At 50.4% G+C, this 6,000-nt stretch overlaps 1 protein-coding gene across 2 annotated transcripts in view; it reads right to left on the reverse strand.

Annotated features, from left to right (window-relative positions):
- The window catches only part of PHF2 (PHD finger protein 2), a 48,059-nt gene that overhangs the window by 37,638 nt on the left and 4,421 nt on the right, over positions 1–6,000 (reverse strand). For both annotated transcript variants that reach the window (XM_008058763.2, XM_021712720.1), the window contains exon 2: positions 3,847–3,961. The gene's annotated coding sequence lies outside the window, so the exon portion shown is untranslated. The remainder of the gene's footprint in view (positions 1–3,846; positions 3,962–6,000) is intronic.

Below are 6,000 nucleotides of genomic sequence, written 5' to 3' on the forward strand. Positions count from 1 at the left end.
CAAAAAATAGCTTAAAATGTATCCAAGAACAAACTGCAAGTGCTAAAACTACAAAACTCTTAGAAGAAATCACAGAGATAAATTTTCATGACTTTGGTTTTGGCAAAGGATTCTTAGATATGACAACTAAAGCATAAACAGCAACAACAACAACAAAAAAATGAGTTGGACTTTACCGAAATTAAAAACTTTTCTGCTTCAAAGGACACTATCTAGAAAGTAAAAAGACAATCCACAGGAAAGAATTCTTGCAAATCACATGGGAGGACCCCTCCCAAAAATGGAAATTATTTATTAAAAATTGTATATTTCTTCTTACATGTTTAAACTTCTGTCACCTTCAAAGTACTCTCTGTTTGATGCAATACACCCTATTGAGATGGCTTTTCCATTGCTCCAAACAGTTTTTGAACTTGTTCATTTTGACGTCTTTTAGTGTTTCTGTCATTTTTTGTCTCACCTCTTCCACATTGGCAATACATTTTCCTTTTTTCATCCAGGAAAAAAAAATTGCTCAGGGCGAGATCTGGTGAGAAGGGAGGGTGGGGCACAGGAGCCATGCCATTTTTGGTCAAAAACTGCTGAACACTCAGCACAACGTGAGCACATGTGCTCATAACTCACCCATCATGAAATGGGCACACTGAAAGGATTTACAAAAAAAATTTGCTGAAGTCCAACACAGCCTCTCACAACAATGCCAGGTGGTATACTGGTGCCAGTGGGTCCTCAGAACACTTACCTAGCGAGGGAAGCCTGTACCACAAGGTGCCTGTCCTTCACAAAAATAATTCATTTTGGGAGGGAGGGTACTCCCTTGTAGATCAGATAATGAACTTGTCTCTAGAATATACTATATAAATAATTTTTAAATTCAATAACAAAAAGACAAAAAAAGTAGGCAAAGGATCTGTAAAGTCACTTCTCCAAAGAATATACAAAGATCTGTAAGCACATGAAGAGATGCTCAACATCTTTAGTCATTAGAGAAATGCAAATCAAAACACAATGAGATTCCACTTCACACCTACTAGGATGGCCAGAATCAAAAAGACAGATAATAAATAAAAACGCTAGTGAGGATGTGAGAAAATTGGAACTTCCCACCCTGCTGGAGAGAATGTAAAATGGTACAGCTGCTTTGGAAAACAGCCTAGCAGTTCCTCACACAAGTATAGAGTTAGCTACCATATGACCCAGCAATTCCACTCCTTAAAAAAATAAAAACGTATGTCCACACAGAAACTTGTACACAAATGTTTACAGCAGAATTCTTCATAGTAGCCAAAACATGGAAGCAACACAAATGCCCTGTATCTGATGAATGGAGAAACAGAATGTCTATGTGGAATATCCATACAACAGAACAGTATTCTGCTATAAAATAGGAACAACATGCTACAATAGGGAGGAACTTTGAAAACATTCTGCTCAATGAATGGTACAATTCCATTTACAGGAAATGTCCAGAATAAGCAAATCTACAGAGACAAGAAAGTGACTAGCAGTGGCTTCGGACTGCAGGGGGTGGGGGGTGGGGATGGGAAGACTAGGGAAGGATAAAGGTTATGGGGTTTCTTTCTGGTGAAAATGTTCTCAGTGTCCTAAAATTCACGTGATGGTGCACACCAGAAGCCAACAAACTGTATACTTTAAATGGGTATGTGAATGGGTGGACTGTATAATCTATGAATTGTATCTCAATAAAGGTGGGGGGAAAAAGAAAACAGGAAGAAGCCAGGGAGGCACCTGGCCCACAGAGGAGTCAGGACCAAGAGTTCATTGGACTTTGCATCAGAGATCCCGCAAGCAAGAGGACAGTAGAGGGAATATTTAAAGTGCCAAAAGAAAAAACCCACCATCTTGGAATTCTATGTCCAGTGAAATTATCCTTCAAAAGTAAAAGAGAGAGAAAAAAAAAGGAAAGGAGAAATGAAGACTTTGTCAGACAAACAGAAACTGCCTCAAGCCTATGAACAGCTGCAGGGGGCTGGGGGCAGCACACCTAAAATGACTCCTTTCTTACCAGGAGCCACTCCCTGCTGCATCCTCCCTGCACCTGAATTTTGTCCTCTATCTCCTGTCCTCACACAGAACAAAGGCGGGGATGGCAAGGTCTCTAAGAAGACTTAAGGAAGCATGGGCATGAACAGGCCCATGGGCACACACCAGTAGAGCCAAGAAGGGCCCAGAGCCAAAGATTCAGGAGAACTCCTTGGCAGGAGCCGGGCACACAGGTGGGGAGAGAGGTCTCTTCCACCCAGAGGAAGATGGTCACCAATGCTTTCCCCTCACTCCCAGGAGATGCTAACACAGGGAGGAGAGGTCAGTCCAGATGCCAAGGGCATTGGGGTTGTGATGACAGGTTCTTTGTTGCCTGCTCTCTTGGCAGAGTCACTAGCTACAGTGCAGAGGGAGGAGAGAGGAGGGAACAGGAAGCCACAGGGAGGGAGGGAAGCAGGAGGAGGGAGGGAAGAAAGATAATGGAAGAGGGTGGAGTATGGAGGGTGAAAGGCAGATGAGGGTGAAGGGAGAAGGGCAGAGGGAAGAGGGAGAAAGAAGAGGGTGGAGGGAGGAGGGTGGAGAAGGGATGGAGAAGGAAAGAGGGAGGAGGAGGGAAAAGGGAAGATGGAGAAGGGAGGAAGGAAAGGAAGGAGGGAAGAGGGAGAGAAAAGAGGGAGAAGGGAAGAGGAAAGAGGGAGAAAGAAGGAGGGAAGAGGGAGAAGGGAGGATGGAAGAGGAAGAAAGGAGGAGGGAAGAGGGAGAAAGAAGAAAGGAAGAAGGAGGGTGGGAAGTGATGGATGGAGAGGGTAGAGGGAGGAGGGAGGAGGAAAAAAGGAAAAGGCTGGAGGGAGGAGGGAAGAGGGTAGAGGGCAGAGGGAAGAGGGTGGAGGGAGGAGGACCGAGGAGGGAGGAGGACAGAGGAGGAAGAGAAGAGGGAAGAGGGAGGAGGGGAAAGGAGGAAGGAGAAGGGAAGAGAGAGGAGAAAAGAGGGAGGAGGGTGGAGGATGGAAGGAGGATGGAGGGTGGAAGGAGGAGAGTGGAAGAGGGAGAGAGAAGGGAAGAGGAAAGGGAGAAAGGAAGGAGGGAGAGAGTGAAGGGTAGAGAGGGAGAGAGGAGGGCTAGGGTGGAGGAGGAGGGAGGAGGAGGAAGGAGGAGGGAGGAGGGAGAAGTGTGAAGGGGAGGGAGAAGGGAGGAGGGTGGAGGGCAGAGGGAGGAGGATGAAGAGTGGAGGAGGGAGGGAAGAGGGAAGAAGGAGAAAGGAGGAAAAAGGCAGAAGGGAAGAGGGAGGAAGGCAGAAGGTGGGGGAATAAGAAGAGTGAAGGGAGAAGGGCAGAAGGAGGAGGAGGAAGGGAGGAGAGTAAAGGGAGGAGGAAGAAGGAAGAGGGAAGAGGAAGGAGAGTAGAGTGAGGAGGGAGGAGGGAGAAGAAAAGAGGGAGGAGAGAGAAGGGAAGAGAGAGACGGGAGGAGGGAGTAGCCTGGAGGAGAGAGGGAAGAGGAAGAAGGGAGGAGTGTAGAGGGAGGAGGGAGAAGAGAGAAGGGAAGAAGGAGAAGGGAAGAGGGAGAAGGGAGAAGAGTGGAGGTAAGGGGGGGAGGGCAGAAAAAGGAAGGAGGAGGGTGGAGGGGAGAAGGGACAAGGGAGGAGGGAAGAGGGAGAAGAAAGGGGAGAAAGGAGGAGGGCAGGGGGAGAAGGGAGGAAGGTGGAGGGAAGAGGGATGAGGGAGAAAGGAAGAAGGCAGAGGGAGAAGGGAGGAGGGTGAAGGGAGAAGGATGGAGGGAGAAGGGAAGGTGACAGAGCAGGGAGGGGCAGGGCAGCATGAAGCTCCCTGCATTGCCACCACCCACCTGGGGAAGGTCCTGCTCCGCAGCTCCTTGATGAAGAGCTGGCTGCCGTTCTGCACGGGCTTCACGTCGGGCGTCTGCCCTGGGCTGTGCTTGTGCCAGGTCCGCTTCTTCTTCACTGTGGAGAGAGACAGGATGCGATGCCATCACCAGATGCAGCTGCAGTTGGCCCCACAGCTCCCCTGAGCATCCTGCCAACTGCTTTGTGGCACCTCCTGGCAGGGCTGGGCCCACCCTGCCTCCCACGGTCCCAGGAACTCCCACACATACAGAGTCCACCCCTCCCAGCCTCCCTCCCACCCACACCTCCTGATAGATGACGCCGCCGCTGCCCACGGCTCCCTGACCAGGAAACTGGAGTCTCCAGGGACCTCTCCTCATGCAGACCCTACCCACCACCAGCCCCTGTAGGCTTCCACCAGCCTCTCCACCACCTACTCCTGGCTGCCCCAGGGACCCGGGGACACACACCTTGGATGTTTCACACACGCACGCATGCACACGTGCCCACATCTCCACTGGACCATGTGCCCATACAATAACACATGCACAAGTACACATATACATTCACATGCATGCACACACACATGTACACAAACAAGCACACACATACACTCCTGCTGGACTTCAAGCCCCTGAGGGGAGGGAAGCAGTTTCCTCTCCACCCTCCTATGGCCCTGACTCCCAGCCTGGGACTTGACCAGGGCAGTCAGAGCCACTGGGAAGAGGGTGAACTCCAGGAATGCGATGCCCTCCATGGGGCTGCCTGGTTGAATCTGACGCAGGCAACCCTTGGGCAGCAAAGGGACTGAACTTGAGAGCAGTGCTAGGGCCCGCATGGTGCCTTCCCTTCATAGATGAGGATGGGTGGGGTCTGCAGGGGAGAGGATTGTGGCCTCAGAAGGTTGTATGTCCCCATCCTCCTGAGTCTTGGTGGTTGTGGGGACAAACCACATTGAGCTGAAAACAGCCCAATGACAATGACTGTCCCTGAGCCGGACCTGCCACTAGCACAGCCCAGAAAGGGTCAGGGGCTGAATGGGGCTGGAATCCTCTGTTTGCACATAACCCTCATACTGTGCTTGAGCTCCCTGTCCGAGACTCAAATGGACATTATGTAAACTTGGCAAAACCCTGCAGGATGAGGGCTAGAAGTATGGGACACAGAGGCAATCAAAAGGGTACTAATCTTTCTTGTCCAACCATCTTCTAGCTGTGTGACCTCGGGCAAGCAGCATGATATCTCTGTGCCACATCTTCAATACAGAGATGCTGACCCCTTTCTCAGGGTAGAGCCACCTGATGTGGCAGGTGCTGTTCATGGGTTTGTGCTCGTACCAGACCCAGGGCTCATCTACTGCCCCCATGCCCAGTGCCAGGCCAGCATACAGTGGCACAGAGGGGCAGCTGTGAGGAGATGGCACCTACCATGGTCAGTACCCTGGTTGTTTGGCATCAGTGCACCCTGGAGGGGACTCCATAGGGAAGGCTCAGTTCAATCCACACTCCAGCACTCTTGGCACCAGCCTGAGCAAGGGCCACAGTAATCCCACCTGCCTCCCATTGCAACTTGGGAGCAGCCACAGAGTAGCTCTCTTCGTATAGGACTGGGTCCTGGGGCAGATACCTGGGAGCAGTAGATACCTGGGAGCCTTAGCTTCTTTTTTTAAACATTTTTTTTAGATATAGGGTCTCTCTCTTTTTTTTTTTGAGTTGGAGTCTCACTCTGTCGCCCAGACTGGAGTGCAGTGGCCGCTCCCGGCCACCGCAGCCTCGACCTGCTGGGCTCTGGCAATCCTTCTGCCTCAGCCTTCCAAGTAGCCGGAATTACAGGCATGCGCTACCACACCTGGCTAATTTTTTTTAATTTATTTTAGAGATGTGGTCTCGCCAAGTTGCCCAGGCGGCTCTCGGACCTGCGGGATTAGGCAATCCACTCACCTCGGCCTCCTAAAGCATGGGATTACAGGCTGAGCCATAGATATGGGGTCTCATTCTCACCAAGGGCTGGAGTGCAGTAGTGTGATCATAGTTCATAGTTCACTGCAGCCTCGAACTCCTGAGCTCAAGCCATCCTCCCACCCCAATGTCCTGAGTAACTGGAACTATAGGCGCATGCCACTATTCCTGGCTAATTCTTTTTTTTTTTTTTTTTTT

This window comes from Carlito syrichta, unplaced genomic scaffold, assembly GCF_000164805.1.
Source record: "Carlito syrichta isolate Samal-C Ts95f unplaced genomic scaffold, Tarsius_syrichta-2.0.1 Scaffold303625, whole genome shotgun sequence".
Taxonomy (NCBI): domain Eukaryota; kingdom Metazoa; phylum Chordata; class Mammalia; order Primates; family Tarsiidae; genus Carlito; species Carlito syrichta.